General features: G+C 35.7%; 2 long non-coding RNA genes across 2 annotated transcripts in view; one reads left to right on the plus strand and one right to left on the minus strand.

The window, feature by feature from the left end:
- Positions 1-2,311: 2,311 nt before the first annotated feature.
- On the minus strand, positions 2,312-6,348 carry LOC140623604 (uncharacterized). The gene is made up of 2 exons (XR_012023161.1): positions 6,160-6,348; positions 2,312-3,552 (listed from the first exon to the last, which is right to left on the minus strand). It is a non-coding gene; the product is annotated as an uncharacterized lncRNA (long non-coding RNA).
- Positions 6,349-8,031: 1,683 nt separating this feature from the next.
- Positions 8,032-20,719, plus strand: part of LOC140623824 (uncharacterized) — a 44,857-nt gene continuing 32,169 nt past the window's right edge. The window contains exon 1 of the long non-coding RNA XR_012023348.1: positions 8,032-8,222. This is a non-coding gene — a long non-coding RNA (uncharacterized lncRNA). The remainder of the gene's footprint in view (positions 8,223-20,719) is intronic.

The raw sequence follows: 20,719 nt of genomic DNA on the forward strand, positions 1-20,719 counted from the left end.
AGAGGCAGAGACACAGGCAGAGGGAGAAGCAGGCTCCATGCACCGGGAGCCCGACGTGGGATTCGATCCCGGGTCCCCAGGATCACGCCCTGGGCCAAAGGCAGGCGCCAAACCGCTGCGCCACCCAGGGATCCCCCTCGGGAGAATTTTTATGAGTGGTTGCCTCAAACAGAATTTTCTTTCCTGGTGGCTTTGAAATTCCAGGGCTGACAGTGGCAAAATAAATTTATTTTACTCAATTCAAGGCGAAATAGTTGAAAGAGTACTGGTTGATTCAAAATTTGATCATAATAACTAATTGATCAAAAAGACAAAATGATCAATAATGCTTATTTCTAACCCTTTATTTTTAATAATTTGCAATCTTGTGCGTATGGGAGTGTTTTTGTCACTTTATTGCAACTTGAAGCATTTTCATTCTTTTATCTAAATCTGAGAGGAGTTTTTCCAATCTCTGAGATGGTTTTGAAAACTTACACATGATTCTTAGCATCTTAATTCAATTTTCTATGTATAAACACATCATTGAATATGCCTGAGATTGCACATGATTTCTTCTAAAGCTTTATTTAGCATTGAAAGCAGAAATTTAAAAAAAAAAATTAAAAAAAAAAAAAAAGAAAGCAGAAATTTAAGTGGTAGAAATTATATTTAAAATGCCACTGGAAATCCTGTTTCTATAGAATTAAAAATGCAAATAAAATATTGAAAACATAATGAAAGTAGCAATATCATTGATCATCATTGATCAAATAAACCTATATTTTAAAGTAAAAATACTAGAAAAAATGTAAAAATTCATTCAAAGGGCATTTAAATTTCTTAATCATCTATTTTCATGAAAATACTTATATTTAGACAATCAAAGTCTGAAGACAGGTAGATAAATTGACTAAAAATTAAATAGGAAAATATCTGAAAAAGAAGTCCCCCCTACACCCCTTTGAAATGTTATAAATCCATCCCTAAGATGCAGACAGTCACACATGTGAAAACAATTAGTGACTGAAAATACATTTGTAATTTCCATCAAATTGCTTTAGAGCCTGGAGTAAGGGCACATAAATAGGTTTAGTTGTCTCTGTTATTTTCTGGCAGTATTCAAGTCCTCACTGTATCCATAAAAATGACTGAGTTCAAATGTCCGTAGGATACATATTCCATCGTTTCTTATGTGACCACAAAACAAAATTGAAAACAAATCTTTTTTAATGGTATCTGACTTATATAATACCTTTTATAATGACATTTTACTCATCAATAGATTACATTTAAGACTCTGAAAATTTATCTTGCCTAAAAATCCCAATAAGCAGGTTTATTGTACATGAATTCTTTATCTCTATGGTCTGAGATCATGCTGCTATAGGAACTCCCATTATCTCTTAGTGCCTTTTATTCTTTCTGGCTTCTGATTGTTGACAATACATTATAGAACATAGACAAGGCAAACAATGGAATTACTACGATCAGAATTGTCATTAAGAGACATGCTACAATTCCCATAATGTTCCCTCCCAAAAGCTATAAACCATTGAATTTTAGGGGAAATGAGATGTTTTCTTAAAATATTAGAGAGCTTTAGGGAAAATAGTCTTACATCAAATATTAATCTTATTTTTAAATCTTTCTAATTAAATGTAAGTGCTAGTTCATAAATAATAATAAATAATAAAATAATAAGTAACATGTCATCTCTTCAAAAATATATTACTTAGAATACCTTAGATAGAAAAAATAAACTTCAACTATTCTTTTGATAAAATCATGCAACTCATTCAAAATTTTCCACTCAAGGTAGAGAATGTAGAAAGGCAAACCTCCCTCCTAACGGCCCCTTTATTCCAGCAAGGCAACTGACATTATAAAATAATCTATAACCTAGAGACTATGGAAAGCTGAAGGAAATTGAATGCACTGGGCCGGTGAATCTTAGGCTAGTGTTCCCATGGTATTAAGAAAGTATGTCTGTTTCTCTCCGAGATTCCAGCACATTCCCCTATCCATCTATTATCATACTCAACTCTCGGGCATTTACAAGTCCTCAATCTATTGGAAAGAAATATCTTTTAAAAGACAACTTAGCACTGAGACTTTCTCATGGGATCAAAGAGGAGATTTCAACAGAGAAAAGTTTCTCTTGTGAAACAAAAACTGAAATTATTAAAGTTGTAAAATATGACTGTATTACACAGTAAATCTAAGGTTCAATGTTGAAAATGTTTTCCTGGGAGATTAACACATTAGACTTCTATCAGTGTGAAAAATAATTCTCTCAACAAAAAAGGAAGAAAATCATTTTAGACTTAAATTTTTGTTTTCTTTATTTTTTTATTTTTATTCTTTATTTTGTGATCCTTAGCCCCACTGCTGGTGAAATATTTTTGCTTACAGAAAGCAATATATAAATATTCAGGTAAAATTGGTGCAGAGTTTATGTTTGCCTTTCCATTTATCATGTATCAAGCCCACTAGACAGCTTTCTGAAACTAATTTTGAACTAGTTCACCATACAAATTCTGATCTAGTTCTCCTTAGAATGAGATTCTCCATTAATGTGTTAATTTTTATAGAAAGCTGCTAATCTTAAAATGGTTTCAAAGAGACAATGTGCCTGGTAAATTAACTAACTTACTCAAGCTTCATTAAAATGCGTAAGTATTGACAAAAATCAAGACATTTCTACTTCTAGGCCAGAGTTTCTCAACCTTGTCACTATCTACATTTTGCCCCAGATAATTCTTTGCTGCAAGTGGATGTCCTGTGCACTGTAAAATGTTGTCTAGTGTACCTGGACTTTATCTATTAAATATCAGTAACCCCACCGCTCCCAGTCACTACAATTAAAAATGTCTTCAGACAATGCCAAATGTCTCCTGGGAGATAGGGACAAAAATCATCCCTGGTTAAGAATAAATCTTTTAGGTTCATCTAAACTTGTAATACAGTATGAGATGAAATTAGAATGACAGTTTAAGGACCAAAATATTTTAAAATAAGCATGAAAAAGTATGGCCTCTAAAATATATTTTGTCAAATTTATCTGCATTCCTATATCCTTTAAGAAATATGCAATAATAGTAATGGTAGCTCTACCAAACCTTTTCATTGATAGAAATGTCACCAGATTATTCATAGTAGAGCTACAAGAAAATTACCCGGGCATCATTAAACATGAGCCTTCACTCTAAATACTGAGGCAATTCCACAGGATTATATTACCGTAGGGGAAGGAAGGTGTGGTTCTTAAAGGGTTTATCACAAGGATGTATTGGCTAGTTTCAGGAGTAATTGGTCATGAATAGTTCTCAGAAGAGGGAGAAATTGCTCTTCCAGTATAGCAGCCAGTGATGGACAATTTAGTTTCATCAAAGAAGGTAGGGAAAAACAACTAGGGGAAGTCAAGTCCTTTATGTCCACAATGAACATTTTTCATCCAACAGAGTTTTTTCCAAACTCATCTTCGAAGTCTGGCCATGGTTGTGGTTTTTGAACAGATGAATTTGGGACTCTTGCTCTTCCCTCCTAAGATTTATGGGTCTTCAAATGTTGCTGTCAAAGCAAAATTATGCCAGATAAAGTTAAACAGGCAAGGAAGACTTTATTTAAATCTATTGCAGTAGTAAATTCAACTATGCTAAAACAGAAGGTAGAGGAGTTTTTAAGCCCCTGGTGTGAGCTAGTATGAAGTATTGGAGAACATTAAAGGAGGAGGTTGACCAATGAAATGTGAGCATATTGGATTATTTCTGAGTTGACAAATGTTTTTCTCTGTAATTAAGCCCTCTGTGTCTGCTAATTGGCACCCAGCAAAGTTAGACTCTTATCCTGGGGAGTGACCGAGCCTGGGGAGATAGGGATGCTATGCCCTTTCTATTTACATTTCAAAGAGATGATTTTCACGTCCTTGAGAAATTCAGTCCTGGGTTATAAAACTGGAAGGGATATTTATATACACTTAAAAAGGACAGAGAAAGAATTACCAATCGCAAGTTTTCTCCAAGTAAAAGCTCTGGGAAGGTCAGTGACCTATGGTCAGGAACAAACCCATCCAAAGTTTAGTTAAGCTGATGTAAATATTAAAATTGTCTTGGTCAATGCTCAAAAAAGCTTAACAGATTGGGGTACCTGGGTGGTGCATTCAATTAAGCATCTGACTTTATTTGGACTCAGGTCACGATCTCCATCGTGGGATGGAGCCCCACATCAGGCTCCATACTCAGTGGGTAGTCTCCTTGGGATTCTCTCTCCCCTCCCCCTCTGCACCACCCATCTCAAATAAATAAATCTTAAGAAAATTAAAAACATGTAATGGATTCACACTTATAAATGGAGTTCACTATTTTTACTCACTTCAGGCCAAAGCTAGAAGCATTAAATCCTTTGTAGGGATGTTAGAGACCAGCAAAGGAAACAAAAATAGTGTTTACATTTGTCTTTCAAAATAGAACCTTATAAAACGACTTTAGGCAAAATAACACGGTGTTGTTCCATTGCAAAAACTTGAAAGGGGAAAGTTTATTTTCCGAACTTCGAGTTTTTCCTAAATGCCATAAAATAGGATAAGTGATCAAAATGCCATAAAAGGGATGCCTGGGTGGCTCAGTAGTTAAGCATCTGCTTTCGGCTCAGGACGTGATCCTGGGAAACTGGGATCGACTCCCACGTTGGGCTCCCTGCATGGAGCCTGCTTCTCCCTCTGCCTGCGTCTCTGCCTCTCTCTCTCTCTGTGTCTTATGAGTAAATAAATAAATAAAAGCTTATAAAAATGCCACAAGAACATTTTATCTCATATTAGAAGTTGAAAGTCCTTCTTTCTTGGGGGAGTGGAATTTCAAGCCGTAATTTAGTTGGGATAAAACTAGAGAGAAGAATTTACGCTTTGAACGAGTTCTCAGTGACCATCCCTTACTCTTTTCTGCAAAAATTGAAAAAAATGTAGTTTCCATCAGGAGAATTCCAATGAGAAAGAATTTCCTTTCCATCAGGAACTCTGGAAGAAGAGAACCTTGAAAAATACTCAGTGCCAACATGTAGTGGCTGCAGGAGAGGTAGAATGGTTTGGACAGATGGAGAGAAGGCCCAGGGAAATGCTTTCTGGTTTTCATGACATAGTTATGGTCAGCAGAAAATTAAAATGTTCTTTTATGCCTCAGTGGAAGAAAAAGGCTTAGAAAATATGCATTGTTGACCTGAAATTCCTGAATTTTGGACAAGTGCCCCAAACATGGAGATCTCAAAACAGGTCATTTTAGATGATTACATACACCAGGAATGGATATGCATACACACCCAAAGGCTGCATTGGACTCATTATATTCCTGGTGGATGTCAACAAGGATTTGTAGAAAAGTTTAGGGCTAGAGGTATCTGTCAATTACAATTTGTAAGCTTCTCCTAAAGCTTGGGGATATCTAGGAAGAAAGAAAAAAACATGCACATAGGAAAAAAAAATTCAGCGTAAATTGATATTTTAAAAATTGTAACATTGGTAGAATTCTGGAACCAATAGAAAAACAACTAATTAAAATGAAGTCTGTTACTAAATTAGAAATATAATGAACCCTTCATATTTTAAGAAAAGTTAAATAATTATTGATATTCTGGGTATGAGTCTTTAGTTATTTTGTTATTTAACAGGGAGTTATTTTTAAAAACACGCAATAATCTAAAAATAAAAAGGAATGAAAATGAGCCATGACAAGATACCTGATTCAATTAAATAATAAAATTTTGAAATAAATAATTATGAGTGCCTACTGCCTGCCAGGCTTATGGCTAGGGACAGAACTTACATTATTTTATAACTACCTGTTAGTGTTTTGCTCAAATTTCCCTGACTTTGTACACAGTGAGCTGTTAACAATGAATACCATTCATTTTTATTGTCAAAATCATATGCTGCAGTGATTCCAAAATGAAATTATTGCTGAATCATTTTTGGATAAATACAGCATTGAGAGCTGAATTCAAGGGTATGGGACCAATAGACTTGTAAGTGGTAGGGTCCTGAACTAAGGAGGGCCCCTTGCCTGGTTTTAAGCTCTGCTGTTTCTGCCTTAAAATGATTAAACCTTTTGTCTCAGAAATTCTGTTTTTTAAACATAGTAAGAGAATAGAAGAGGTAAGTGAGTGAGCAGAGGAGATTTTCTTACTCACGTATGTGCTCAAGAGGCTGCTCGAGCTCAGGACTCCAGTGAGCCAGTGATTCATAGGAAAGGAGTTCAGCTATACTCAGGTCAAGGACAAGGTAAGTAGGTGAGGTCTATGACTAAGCGTGGGTCCCAACAGCACTGGAAGGCCAGGCTCTTCCCCTGAAACAGATCTCGGTTTTGCTTAAAGAAGACAATGGGGTTCTAAGAATACCGACAACCAAGGAATCCTGTGGTATTCTTTCTTACTCATAAATTACTTTGCTGTTTTAACCAACCACTTAAATGATGACACAGAAGGAAGAGAAAATGGAGGGCAACCCATAATTCCTTTCCTTTCTATTCTTCTGCATCGCAAGCCAAAAGTAGAAGGTGTTGGTTGACTGTGCGTGTATAAACAACTAAGACAAAAACATTTCAGTTGGCTTGTGTAGTGTTTCCCTGTCCTGCTAAGAATGGAATACACATGCATATACAAGCTATGAGACACAAGCTGTATGATTTTGGGAATTTTGTATATGAGTAAAATGATCTTACATTGCATTTCAAACTGCCATCGTACAAGATAATAATGAACGGTAAGATTCATGTTAATCAAATATTATTTTTTCTTTACTCAGACTGACATTAAATAGCACATAAAAACATGAGAAGTCTGAGAGACACTGCAGAAAAAAAAATGGAAAAACCTCCATGTGTTCCTTTCATGACATCTTTTTTCTGCATTTTGAACAAGCTGCCCCATGTTCTCATTTCTTACTGAGCCCCAGAAATTAGGTAGGTGGGGCTGGCAGGACTCTTTGTTGAAAATCTGCTGGCTCTTACAATGTTTTGCTCCTACTGATACCACATTTTGCTGTTGAGATTAGGATTCTGACAAAGCCAACGTTGACAGCAGCAAAAAGGAGAACCCATTCTGAAAAGCTATTGTTTAATAACTAAACGTGTCCTTCACTTTGGAAACCAAGGCTGTTTAAAATAGCTCCCCTGAGACCCATTGCAGAGTTTGTTGTCAGTTGTCCTTCTTCCCTGGATTCACACATTCTGACATGTTCAATCTTGAAGCAGGCAAAATAGAGCCAAGGGGGAACAGTGTCCTGTGGTCTGGGAGATGGGTGACACCCAAGCAAATATAAAATAATTTCTCATCGACAATAAAATTATGGAAATCTGGTCTATATAATTCTCAGTAGCAACATAAATATATGTCAAGAATAGATGTCCTTGATAGAAACAATGTTGCTATTTACACTGATTTCCATCAAAACAATATTTGAGATGTCCTAAATGATACGCTGCAGTATTACCTTTTACATATATTTAATAATAGAATCTTTCACTTTTAAAATGTTTCTGAGGCAAATGTGACTGGTATAAAAATCCTTTAAAAAGTGCCTGAACACCAGCTATTACAGAAACTTGAGAACCAGTTTCCCAATGTAAATGGTGTACATCGCATGTTAACAGAACAAGGTGCTAGCAGAGTCATCAAAATAGAAGTAATGCACATCCCAGATGCCTGTTCATTCTGAAGAAGGTGACAACAATCCTTGTTCATAGGTTCAGACCCTGAGCCTGAAGATTCTGACAAGGGAATTGCCTTCTTGCGCCATTCTGTCCCAAATCTGTAAAAGGGGTCGCGTTCCAATCAGTGTCTCAGCACTCCCACAGCCTGTTGTCAGAAGATGGCACAATCATAATCATAATCAGAGGCTCCCTGACATAATAGCAGGTAAGTTTTATAATGCTGGGAGAGAAGAGATAAATAAAATGTCACCAATGGTGTTTATAAAGAAAAGGACATGAGATGTTTCTGTGCTACATTTTTTCAAAAAGGCAATAGCACGGCATATGTTAGGCAAGCTGCCCAGTACACTCTGCACTGTGCATAAACGATCGGCTTGGCTCTGCTATGACTTAGAGACATGTCAGAGGAGCACAGCTCTAGAGAGCTGGCTCGGGGTAGTGATGTTGACACACATCGCAGGAGGAAGGCCGGATGCAGCAATGGATAGCCGTGTTTAATATAAAACATTGCATCAGATGCTGAGTTTATGGGCTGGCTGCAGAGTAAGTGGTTTCTGCTTCTATATCTAGTAAAGTATCAGGTACTAGTAGAAGAAATATAAGATTTTTCGATGAACCTGTTCACATTGCTTCAATGTGTACTCTATTTTCTTTAATATCTAATGACCTGTGCCATTACAAATAACTTAGTTTGAATTAATTAATTAATATATCATCCAACTATCCAGAATTCTTCTTCTTCTTTTTTTTTCTGTTTGTATTAGAGGATTGATAAGGTCTTAGATTTATCTACTTATTTATTTTTAATTTGAAAATCACAATCTTAGTCATTTTTAAGTATACAGTTTAGAGTGTTAACTCTACAAATATTGTTATGCAATAGGTCACTAGAAATTGTCATCTTGCAAAGCTGAAACTCAGTACCTGTTGAACAACTCCTCTTTTCTTCCCACCAACCCCTGGTCCCAGCCCCTGGCAACCACCTTCTACTCTCTGCTTCTATGAGCTGGACATATACTGAAACCAGACAGTATTTTTCTTTTTGTGACTGACTTATTTAATTTAGCATAATGTCCTCAAATTTCATCTATATTGTAGCATGTCTCAGGCTTTCCTTTTTTATAAGGATGTCCCATTTTCCACTGTATGTATGTACCACATTTTCTTTATTCACTCATTCATGGACCTTTTGGGTTACATCTGCCTTTTGGCTACTGTGAGTAAAGTTGCAATGAGCATGGGTGTGCAAATATCTGTTCCAGATACTGTTTTCAACCATTTTAGATATACACTCAGAAGTAAGACTGCAAGACCATATAGCAATTCTATTTTTAATTTTTTGAGCAAACTCTCTATTGTTCTCCTTAGCAACTGCCCCATTTTATCTTCCCACCAGAAGTGCACAATGTTCTCCACATCCTCACCAATACTTGCTATTTTCTGCTTTTGTGTTTATTTGATTGGTTTTGGTTTTCTTTTTTATAATGTCTTCCTAATGGTTGTGAGATGATATCACATTTTTATTTGTGTTTCTCTAAAGATTACTGCATTAAACATCTCTTTATATGCTTGATGGCCATTTGTATGTCTGCTTTGGAGAAACGTCTATTCAAGTCTTGCTATTTTTAGATTGGGTTATTTGCTCTTGTTGTTGTTGAGTTGTAGGAGTTATTTATGGAGTCAGATATTAGCTCCACACAGTACAAGACTTGCAAGTATTTCCTGCCATTATGTAGGTTGCCTTTCACTCCATTGTTTGTATGTGCAAAGGTTTATTTCTAGGCTCCCTCTTCTGTTCTGTTGGTTTATGTGTCTGTCTTTATTCTAGTACTAAAAACCAAATACAGGCCTTAGAGGCCAATTTTAATGACCACCCAAAATTAGATAATTACTAAATGTCATCATTGTGAAACTGCAGCGTGATAGCAGTCTGACAGGGGTGTGGATAGAGGAAGAATCACCAAGGAGTCATCTGAACTTTAAACTTGCCCCACAGGTTTTGTGGGGTCTTAAATAATACTTCTACATTTGTCTCCTAGAGCTGTGGTAATACAATACCACAAACTTGGTCGCTTACCACAACAGAAATTTATTCTCACACAGTTCTGAAAGCCAGAAGTCCCAAATCAAGATGTTGGAAGGGCTGGTTCCTTCTGAAAGTTCTGAGGAGGAATCTATTCCACACCTTTCTCCCAGCTTCTGGTGGATGCTTGATAATTCTTGGCTAATAGACACAACACTCCATCCTGTCTCCATCCTTACAGCACTTTCTCTGCATCTGAATCTCTCTCATAGGATATGGGTCATTGGATTTAGGGCCCACCCCAAATTCAAGATGATCTCATTTTGAGATATTTAATTACACCTGCAAAGACCCTATTTCCAAATAAGGGCACATTCACAGGTAGCAGAGGTCAGGACTCGGACATATTTTTTTGAAGTCACTAAATATACTACTGCCAAAATCATGGCAGAACATGAATCTAAGCATTTAACACAATGTCAGTCCAGAATAAGCGAAACCTCTGATGCTGGCCAACGGAGACTCAAAATCTTGTCTGGACAATTCAGGATGGTGGGAACTCTAATAAAATATAACCCTGATGGAATATGAATTTATAGTTATTAACCATGTGAGAGGGAAAGAAAGATAATCCTTGACCATAAATAAAAGAAAGATTGTATTTAAAATAGTCAGAAAAAAAAAAAACACATTTTACTGCAAGTGTGTCCTCTTCCAAATGTCCATTGAGACAAATCAGGAGGAAAGGGTTCATTCATTTCTTGCTTTTTCTCTTCTTTCATCTCTGTCATTCCCAATCCCTGTTCCCTTTTCCCCTCACCCTCTTTCTCTTTCTTTTAAAATCTTCCTTTTTCACCATTTCCTCTTTTTCCTCGTTTTCTTCTTTCCTAATTTCCATGATTGCAATAATAGTTTAAGATTAGGGCTGTGTGATTCAGAACTTGACAACTATTTTCTAGGAAAGAACAATATATGATTCTGATAGTTGCTTTTGTTTTTTTTTCCCCTCTTAGAAATAAAATGTTTCAAGATTAGAATCCTCCTGGACAAAATATTGCCATATAGTATCTTACTTCCATCAAAAGAAATGTTATAAAATAAATGTTTTGATCAGTTTCTTTCCAATGTATGTGTCTTCAGAGCAATACCATTGTATTTGACCTTAGGCAGTTCATGAATCTGGTCTTTTGTATTTGAATGTATTTTTATTCTAGCTTTAAGCAAGAATATTTTTCCTAAGCCATAAAAGTAGTATATCTTTACTTATTGTTTACCTTGTAGCTATTTATAGATTTATAGTTTAGTGACTCCAGTGTTTTATTCCACAGTTTCTAAGTTTTCATAAATTTAACATCTCATTATTTTAATGAATGGACACAAACACAAATTTTCCAGTCATATTCTACAAATTTGTTGCAAAGAAATGAAGAAAAAAATAGAATTATGACTTTGACTTTCAGTGACTATATTAAAAATCTTAATCATCAAAATTCCCTCAGAAAATTGAAGACAACACTTCCCAAGTATGTATGCTGCACATAACTTGTTTTGATTATCATGTTAACTAACAGTGATTCTGATTAAGAAATGCTTCTGATTAAGAAAGTAATTTGCATCAACTTTCAGACAATAGTCTTAAGCTCATGGAACTTAAGCTAGTGTAATCACATATTCCCCATTAAGAGCTGGCCTGATAAAAGTGACATGGCCTATTAAATGTGTGTTACATGAGGTGACACATTGAAAGACTGAGGTTCAGACAAACAGGATGCACTGTATTTATAACAAATGCTTATTGCTTTAGAAAATGAATTTTATTTTCACTATCCAAAAGCATATTAAAATTTAAAGCTTTTTTTCCCCAGAATCCCAACTTCTCTTAGCATCTTGACATTTTAATTTATTATGGAAGAAATTTAAAAAAAAGATTAATACTCTATTTTATACAGTATATTGATCATTTTAAAATTTCACTTTATAATTTGAAAGTGCACCTACCTACTTTAGCTAAGAAAAAGGTCAGCATACATAAGTGACTTCCAAAGGAACAAAGTAATATTCAGAGTAGTTCCGTCACATAAGTAAGGCATACAGCATAGGGTCAGACGTTTTGGTTTAATTGCTTTAATAAAATATAAAGTTCTGCTATTAAATAATTACCCCATTTCTCAAACTTTTATATCTTATCAGATATATTCATATGTGTAATGATGAAAAGTAATTAAAAGTCTAGAATTTATTCTTCAAGAGTCAATTGAAAGGAACATATTTTAAATAAAGATGTATTTTGACTCATTATTCAGATAGAATACTAGTTTTTACCATGGCTTAAGGTACATTACTCCTCTTTATATAATCATTAAAGAAATAAAGAAAAGATTTTCTCTGTGGAAGAGTATTGGAAGTTAGGCTATATTATGTCAGCACGATGTTTTTCTCTAAAATATGCGGTCCTGGTTATCCTGGAAAATAAATACTCAGAATAAATGTATCCAACTAGATGAACTGCTGACCAGTTCTACTGCAAAAATTCCTATATATCTTTGCTTATTAACTTTATTATTTTCATCCTTGCTGTCTAAGTGAACACTCAATTGTCACAGTCTCTGTTAACAAAATAAAGGTGAGTAGATTGAAATACAAGCAGAGATTTGTGCTACACAAATTGGCTTCTATAATAATGATGTTTTCTCCTCCATTGGAATTAACTGTTGCCCTTTTTAGGTATAACCAGATACTTTCACTGTGTAGAGAAAATGCTTATGGAAAAAAATCGTCAAAATTTGGTAATTTGCTGAGTTTCTCCTGGTTAATTCATCTCTGTAGGGCACCCCAGCAATTTTACATTTCCTGGCACATAACAGATGACCCACAAATGTTTCCAAGTTTGTGAGAGCTATGTTTTGCAAAATATGTTCCCTCCCACTCCATACCTGAGACCAGGAAAATAAAATTAACACTTGACTAATATGATTAATTTTTTATTGGACTCAAGCAACAGTTCCTGGTATGCAGTGAAATAACAATTCACCAAAGAAAATAAATCTTAAAATTCATGCAACCGCACCACTTTGCTTTTCCCTGACATTGAAGTAAAATTATTTATTAGCTATTCTAATTAATCCTCTAGAAACTGAAATTAACCATCACCCTACTCTAATCTCTGCAGACTATGAAAACACATCAAAAGGTAAAGAGATGCTAAACTCAAGCTGCAAGCATTTATTCCTCCAAATAAGTGATTATATATTTAAAACCAGCTAAGGAAATAAAATGAAGGATGCATCCTAAAACACAGGAGTTCTCTTGTGAAATTGAATTTCAGTGATATAAAAGCTAATGAGATTTGCAATGACTCCCCTGTCATTTTAGCGATGCCTCAATGACATGGAAATATTAAGGTGGAAAAACATTGGGGTATAATTAGGAAACATTTTCATTTTAAGAGGGCCACTAAAAATAAAGAGGAATATTATTAGTAGTGTAATGATACACAGAATACATTTTATTTAGGTGGCATAATTTGTACCTATTACTTTGGCATAAATTACCTTAGACATTTGAGGCACTTATAATTAATTATCAGTGCAAATTTATGAAGAACTGAAAATTAGTTATTAGATTGGGAATAATAAAATTTTGGAATAAAGACTTTTCTGTTAAATAAAATTTCAGTATGGGGTTTTTTAGGTTTTTTTTTTTTTTTTTTTAAGTTTTCTTAAAACTTACCTGAGAGAGAGAGCAGGATCTGGGTGAGAGGCAGAGGAAGAAGCAGACTCCCCGCAGAGCAGAGAGCCCATTGCGGGCTGGATCCAAGGATTTTTTTTTTTTTGATCCAAAGATTCATTTTAATTCATCTTAGTTTTAAAGTACACACAATGGGGGGAATCCCAGGTGGCTCAGCGGTTTAGCGCCTGCCTTTGGCCCAGGGCACAATCCTGGAGTCTCGGGATAGAGTCCTGGGATCGAGTCCTGCGACGGGCTCCCTGCATGGAGCCTTCTTCTCCCTCCTCCTGTGTCTCTGCCTCCATCCCTCTCTCTCTCTCTCTCTCTCTCTCTCTCTCTGTCTATCATGAATAAATAAGTAAATCTTTAAAAAAAATTGAACACCAATAAAAAATAAATAAAGTATACACAACAATCTTAATATATGATTAATATACTTAGTAAAGACAATAGGGAAATCTTGGTAAATTTTATAAAAGAGTAAGACTACTTAACTATATGTGTTTTATTTTTTCTTAACATATTGGAAAGTTGGTGGTGGAATATTGTATTTGTAGCACTTTAGCAGATATTCTTAGCATTTAAAGATCGAATATGTTGTAATCTAGAATACTCCAGCAATTAGACATATGCTTTCTAATCACAAATCAAATAATACAGTTCATGCTTTAATTTTATAAAGCAAAGCATTTTTATGAATTTTCTAAAAATAAATGGAAACTTTTAAATTGCTGGTTTACAATTAAGTTTAGGTTCATAGTAGATGTTCTTCAAAGCTGCCATTTGCTGAGTCAGGAATTCCTAAATTTAAAACAAAAAAGAGAGACTAGTGTAGGGGTTTAGCACATGCCCCAAGACTCTGTTTTCTACATTTTCTTAATTTTCAAAAAGAAAAGGGAATTCAATAAGAAGCCTTCAAATGCATGGTATTTTATATAAGAGCTAAAATAAAAAGATATATGATTATAAATGGATATTTCACAATTGAGCAATCAATTCATTTAAACTTTATTTATCTATACTTATATTAAGCCAAGAAAAATATACAGTAGGTCATACAAGAAAGTTTCTATATTCTCTTATGGGCCCTGTGTTCTGAGGGCTCAATCTCTGGAGACGATCTGCATCCTATTTGCTTCTATAAACTTACTATAGTAATCTGTTTCTTCCCTTTTCTCCTTACATATACCTATAACCTATGTTCCTTCTCCCAAAGCACATATTCTCCTACCAGTCCACTCAATATGTCCAAGTACTAGATTTAGCTAGCAATTTTAGGTAACATAGGATAGCTGTAATAGTGAAAACCAGATTCATTCTCATTTCTCATATAAAGTACACATTTGAGGTCCGTGGGTGGCTCAGTAGGTTAAGTATCTCCCTTCGACTCAGATTATGATCCCAGGGTCCTGGGGTTAGGCTCCCTACCTAGTGGGGAGTCTGCTCCTCTCTCTCTCTCTGCCCCTCCCCCACCAACCCTGGTCTCTGTCTCTCTCTCTCTCTCTCTGTCTCGTTCTCAAATAAATAAATAAAACTTAAAAAAATAAAAAGTGAGTAGGTATTATCTTCAAGAAAAATGTTGCTTGCTACAGGGAATGTTTAGTACTACAGTCCCTCCATCTAGAATTCTCTTCCTATTGTTTCCTAGAGAAATTACTTATTCTTTAAAACTCACCTCAAATATCACCTTTCCTGGGAAGCTTCTCTTCAGTTCTCTAAGCACAGTAAGTGTTCCCTCTCCTAATTTCCACTCTAGAAAAGGGGCCTCTGGTATAGGTTTACCCACCAGGCATGTGGGAAGCCAACAGTAGGAGCTTGGTCATCTTTGTGTTCACAACTTACTTTCTCTAAATATTTAATAAAATTATGAATAAATAAATGTGCTATAAAAGTATAACTTTTTAAATAAACACCCTCAAAATCAACATTTTATTATTCTAGTTATAACAAAGGAGGGGAAAATGTGAGGGTGAAACAGTTTAATATGTTGTTCTGTATCACTTGAGGAACATTGATAAATTTAAGAATTTTTTTAAGATTTATTTATTTATTTACTTATGATAGACATAGAAAGAGAGAGAGAGAGAGAGAGAGAGAGAGGGGCAGAGACACAGGAGGAGGGAGAAGCAGGCTCCATGCCGGGAGCCCGATGTGGGACTCGATCCTGGGACTCCAGGATTGCACCCTGGGCCAAAGGCAGGCACCAAACTGCTGAGCCACCCAGGGATCCCCAAGAAATATTTTTAATGTAGGAAAAATGATAGATAAATATTGAAATGTAAGAAAAATGATACATAAGTATTTTGCAATCCTGGGATGCTCATTATTGGGGATAAATTTTAATAATATTTTGATTATAATCGGCACCTGTCCTCATATAGTGAATTCTTTTTTTTCTTCTAAGACTTTTTATTTATTTATCCATGAAAGACACAGGGAGAGAGAGGCAGAGACACAGGCCGAGGGAGAAGCAGGCTCCGTCCAGGGAGCCCGACGTGGGACTCGATCCTGGGACTCTGGGATCATGACCTGAGCCAAAGGCAGACGCTCAACAGCTGAGCCACGCAGGCGTCCCTCATATAGTGAATTCTGTTTTGAAAAACCTCTCCCACTGCCCAGCTACTCAGGATCTGAATTTCTCTATGGAGCTGTGAATTACACTCGTATAAAAAATTCACCGGGATTTGGAAATCAAAGCAGTACGAGGTAGTATTTCTTGTGGAAAACATCATTGGCCATATTTTTGTCGAAAGCATCAAAAAATAACTCAGAGATGTTCAGTTAGAGCACAGCTGAATATTCTCACGTATCAAAGACATTGATCATATAGAGTTTGTAAACATAGGAAAATGTAATAGCCATAAGGGCAAAATTGAGTCTGTGGGAAAAGGAGTCTCACATTTTTTTTTTCTGGGTGAATTTTTGGCAGGGAACTGTCAAAAAAGGCAGTTTGCTCTTTAGCTGACCAACAGATTTATCAGGGAAAGTGGCTTTAACTCTGTGGTTTCAAATTGGAAAAAATGACAATATTTCGAGCTCTCTGTGAAGACAGTAAGGCTCCTGTCTTCCCGTTAGTACCTCCACCCTAGTTATGTTTGTTTTTCCTGATATTGTTTTTCCTGAGACACCCAGGAACCCCTAGTTTCTTTTCTTTTTTTTAATACTTTATTTATTCATGAGAGACACAGAGAGAGAGAGGCAGAGACACAGGCAGAGGGAGAAGCAGGCTCCATGCAGGAAGCCCGATGTGGGACTCGATCCCAGGACTACAGGATCACGCCCTGGGCTGAAGGCAGGTGCCAAACTGCTGAGCCACCCAGGGATCCCCAGAACCCCTAGTTTCTAATTTAAATACAAAGTTAGCCCCACCTAGTGTTCTCAAATATGTTTTTATTACTTAACTCTCCTGCATATTTTTTTAATGTTTCGCATTTTGGTAATTTAAACGCCTAACGATTCTAACTTTTACATAAGTCTCTCAAATGTGATTAAATTTCAGCTAATCTTCATTGCTTTTCCATGGTTTTCCCACACTCCACTACATTTCTCAGTGGCTTTTAACCATGATGTGTGCATTATTCTCTGAGCCTTAGCTTATGCTGTTCACCAGACAAGAGAAGTCTCTTGATCACTCAGACTAGTTAAATTACCCTCCTTTGAATTTTTACAGAACTCATTTTATATACAACTAATTTGACATTTACAATTCACTGCCTGGTACAACTGATTTTCTTTTTAAGTATATAAGATTTATCTTTAAATTGGATTTTAAATAGATCAAAGAGAGAAAGTCTTAGAAGTTTAACCCATATTAAATATATAGTAGATTTTGTACAAATCATTATCAGTAATATATTTTTCCAATAAAACCTTCTGTCAGTCCTTTATTACATATTTCTAAACTCTTTTTTCTCTAATAAAGGGGAGTTTATGTCCCTAGAAACCACAGATTTCTGAGAAAATGTTTCCCATGAGAAATGCTAATTTTAGAGATTAAACCTTTTTTTTTTTCAAGTTACTGTTATATTCCCAATTTAGTGATAATTACTGAAGGCAACATTTGAGCATTAGAGCCCAGAATAATTATTTACATTAATCAGAGTACATGTTTGTCATATATAATAATTATCTTATGCTTCTTGATGCACATAGATTATAAAAATTACACCATTCTCCACCCTTCCTTGTTATTATGTCATTTATATTGTCACTTCACTTGAACCTGGGCTGACCTTGTGGGAGCTTTCGGCCCACAGAAAACAGTGAAAGTGACAGTATACAGTTTATATATTTATGGACAGTTTATAGTCCAGGCCTCAAAAAGCATTGCCACTGTCACTCGAATGAGCCTGGGAATGGGAGGAATGGGAGACCGTGGGAAGCTAAGTCACGTCATGCCAGGCAGGCTCTCCTGAACCAACCAAACTTATCAGGAGCAAGCTGAACTGAAACCAGCAGAACCATGGAGAAAAACATGCTGGGGAACTCTACCAGAGAGCAGAACCAAATCCTAAGGAACACATAGGACCTGCAGATAGGGGGATCTGGCAACATTTGCCTAGTGAGGTTTCAGAATTGAGAGGAATTAGTGACTGCTGAGTACTTTTTTTATCCCCTTTCAAATACGACACCTCACCGAAATTCTAAGGCACAGTGTCAGAATAATCCATTATTAGTGATTGTTCTTTGTCATTCACTTATTCTAAAATAATTTGCTCACTAGTTCCTCGTCAGCTATCCTATGCCCAATCCCTCTGTCACTTGAAAAGTTTTCTGATATTTCATTGCCTTTTAATATTTCCAAATAATAAAATCTCTATTTATTCAGTTATTCTTTATAAGATTTGGTTTCCTTGTTGCTTACCTTTGGGACATAGTACATCTTCCACTGTGTCTTAAAATATAGGGCCTAGAATAAAAGGTCACCCCAGATATGCCCTGACAAGAGTATGGAATTCAGAAAGAACTATTTCTTTCCTTTTTTTCTGGCCATGAAATAGTGATGGCTTGTTGAACTTTTTTTTTTTCACATGATCCATAATCAGTCCAGCTTCCTCACTGATAGTTACCTATAGTTGTTCTGCAAATGGACTAGAATAGCAGTGTCTAGTTGTCCATATCCAGTTTCATTATTTTATTATGGACCAGGTAACAGATTGAGCAGATCTTTCAAAAATTATGCTTCCATAACCATACTCTTTTGCTTTACTTTGTGGCAAAGGATGATAAAATAAATATTTTGGTCTTTAAAATATTTAATGTCTACAGAGTCAAATCTGAGCCCTGAGCTACATCACTGAAGACATCCCAAGAGACTAATATTGAGTATATTTATTGGCACACTTTGAATATGGTTATTATAACAGGTGTTAATTTATGTAACTCAGCCAAAATTCACTTCATATGTCTACTTCCCAGGCAAAATAACTTAAGAAACTTTGTCAAATATCTGACAAAATAGACATACAATGTTCACATCATGTTATTCAAGTTTATAATAAAAATCCTTTATAAAAATAACTAGATTAATGTCACAGGATGAATTCTTATTCATAGTAAATCTATAATATCTTTAATAGCCAAAATATTGCCCATGGGTTCATAACCATTGGGTTAACTATGGTACACAGACTTATAAAACAGAATCTCTGTAGTCACTCAGGCAATGAACAACCAATAGCTTGTGTGGCAAATGCTGTTATTTACCAAAAAATATATTTCCCCTTCTTTTTAGCTGTAACTAACCTCATTTTACAACCTCCCTTGCAGCTAAACGTTGCCATATAACTGAGTTCTAACTGTGAAATGTAAGCAGAAGTGGTATCTGCTATGTGGGAGCCAAATCTTTTAAGAAGAGAAATGTCCCCCTTACTCTTTCAATTCCAGGTAGGGATGATGATTAGTAGGGCTCTGGGAATTGCAGAGTCACATCCTGGATGCACCCTGTGCCTGAATCACCACATTGAGGACATAATCTGCCAGTGATAAACATTTACTTTTAGAGAGGGAGAGATAATCAGTGTGTGTACCCGCGTGCTCACGCTGGCTGGCGGGTAAGGTGGAAGCTTGAGTCTTTCAATTTGAAGCTGTTGTACAGAAATGAAGCTAACCAAAGTCATATTATTTTAATCCTTTATTTATATTCGCTACAAAAGACTTTTGGCTATGCTTAAGGAATTTAGTGAAATAATTCTTAATTCCCCTAAGACATACATTTAGTCATTGCAAAGTCCTGATTATGAGGATAAAATTTATTACTTCAAAATACGTTCACAGAAAGATTTTCTATTTTTTTTTTCCTTCTTTCACAGGTCAACTCTTTACTTGTTTAATGATAAAAATTAGTTAACAAAGTTATCCTTCATTTGTTATGTGGTGTTCCAAGGTCAAGCTGAAAAATGACTGAATGCTTAGGTGGAAGTAAAGCAATGACCCCATAATGCACATTATCCTCCAATTCCATTTATATATGGATGATGTGCTGTATCGTAGAGAAGCTATAGCTAATTAATGCTACTTTCTGAAATAGGACATAGCAGTTTAGAGTCTTTGCTAGTCATAGACTGGGCACTGTGGGAGATTGTCTATGGGTTGCTATTTGACATCCCTCCTCTCATAAACATGCAGTTTTTCTGACCAAACCACAAACCAGATACTATCCCTTTGAGGCTAGTGGTCGAAGAAACTCCTCTAGTGGAAATCGACATGGGAGACCATCTTAATTTCAAAAACAACCTAGAACTTCTCAGAGCACTCTCTGGTGGTAAAGCCAGAACCCCCATTCCAACATACCTGTAAGAAGAAAGATGTTAAGGGGAAAGGGATATTGTAAATTGTCTCTCAATCTTTACTTGCCCCCAAACAACCTGTAAACCATACTTTGGCTCATAAAAGCAAGCCACAGACATGACCGAGTTGTCTTGGTAATTATATTTGAAATTCCTCCTTTAGCTTAATACAATTATTCTTGGTATTCCATTTGCATGGTTTTCTGATTATTCCTGGATTATGGGCTTTATACTGGTGCTTCAGGACATTGCTCTGGGCTTTGTCACAGTGTAAAATGTGCAATAGCCTTTCCTAGTTTTGCAGACAACAGTGTTCCTCATGTTTTTCTCCTGGCTTTTTAATTTTTCAATGATGTGAGAAACCTCTGCCTCATCTTATTACATGGAAGTCCCGCCCTATCTTTCAACTCTCCCTCACATAATACTGTCATTGGTATTAAATTGCCCTGTACACTATTCACACATAATAGCTAATCTCCTGCATAATCAGCCTCATTACTTGT

Source organism: Canis lupus, chromosome 33 (genome assembly GCF_048164855.1).
Source record: "Canis lupus baileyi chromosome 33, mCanLup2.hap1, whole genome shotgun sequence".
NCBI classification, from domain to species: domain Eukaryota; kingdom Metazoa; phylum Chordata; class Mammalia; order Carnivora; family Canidae; genus Canis; species Canis lupus.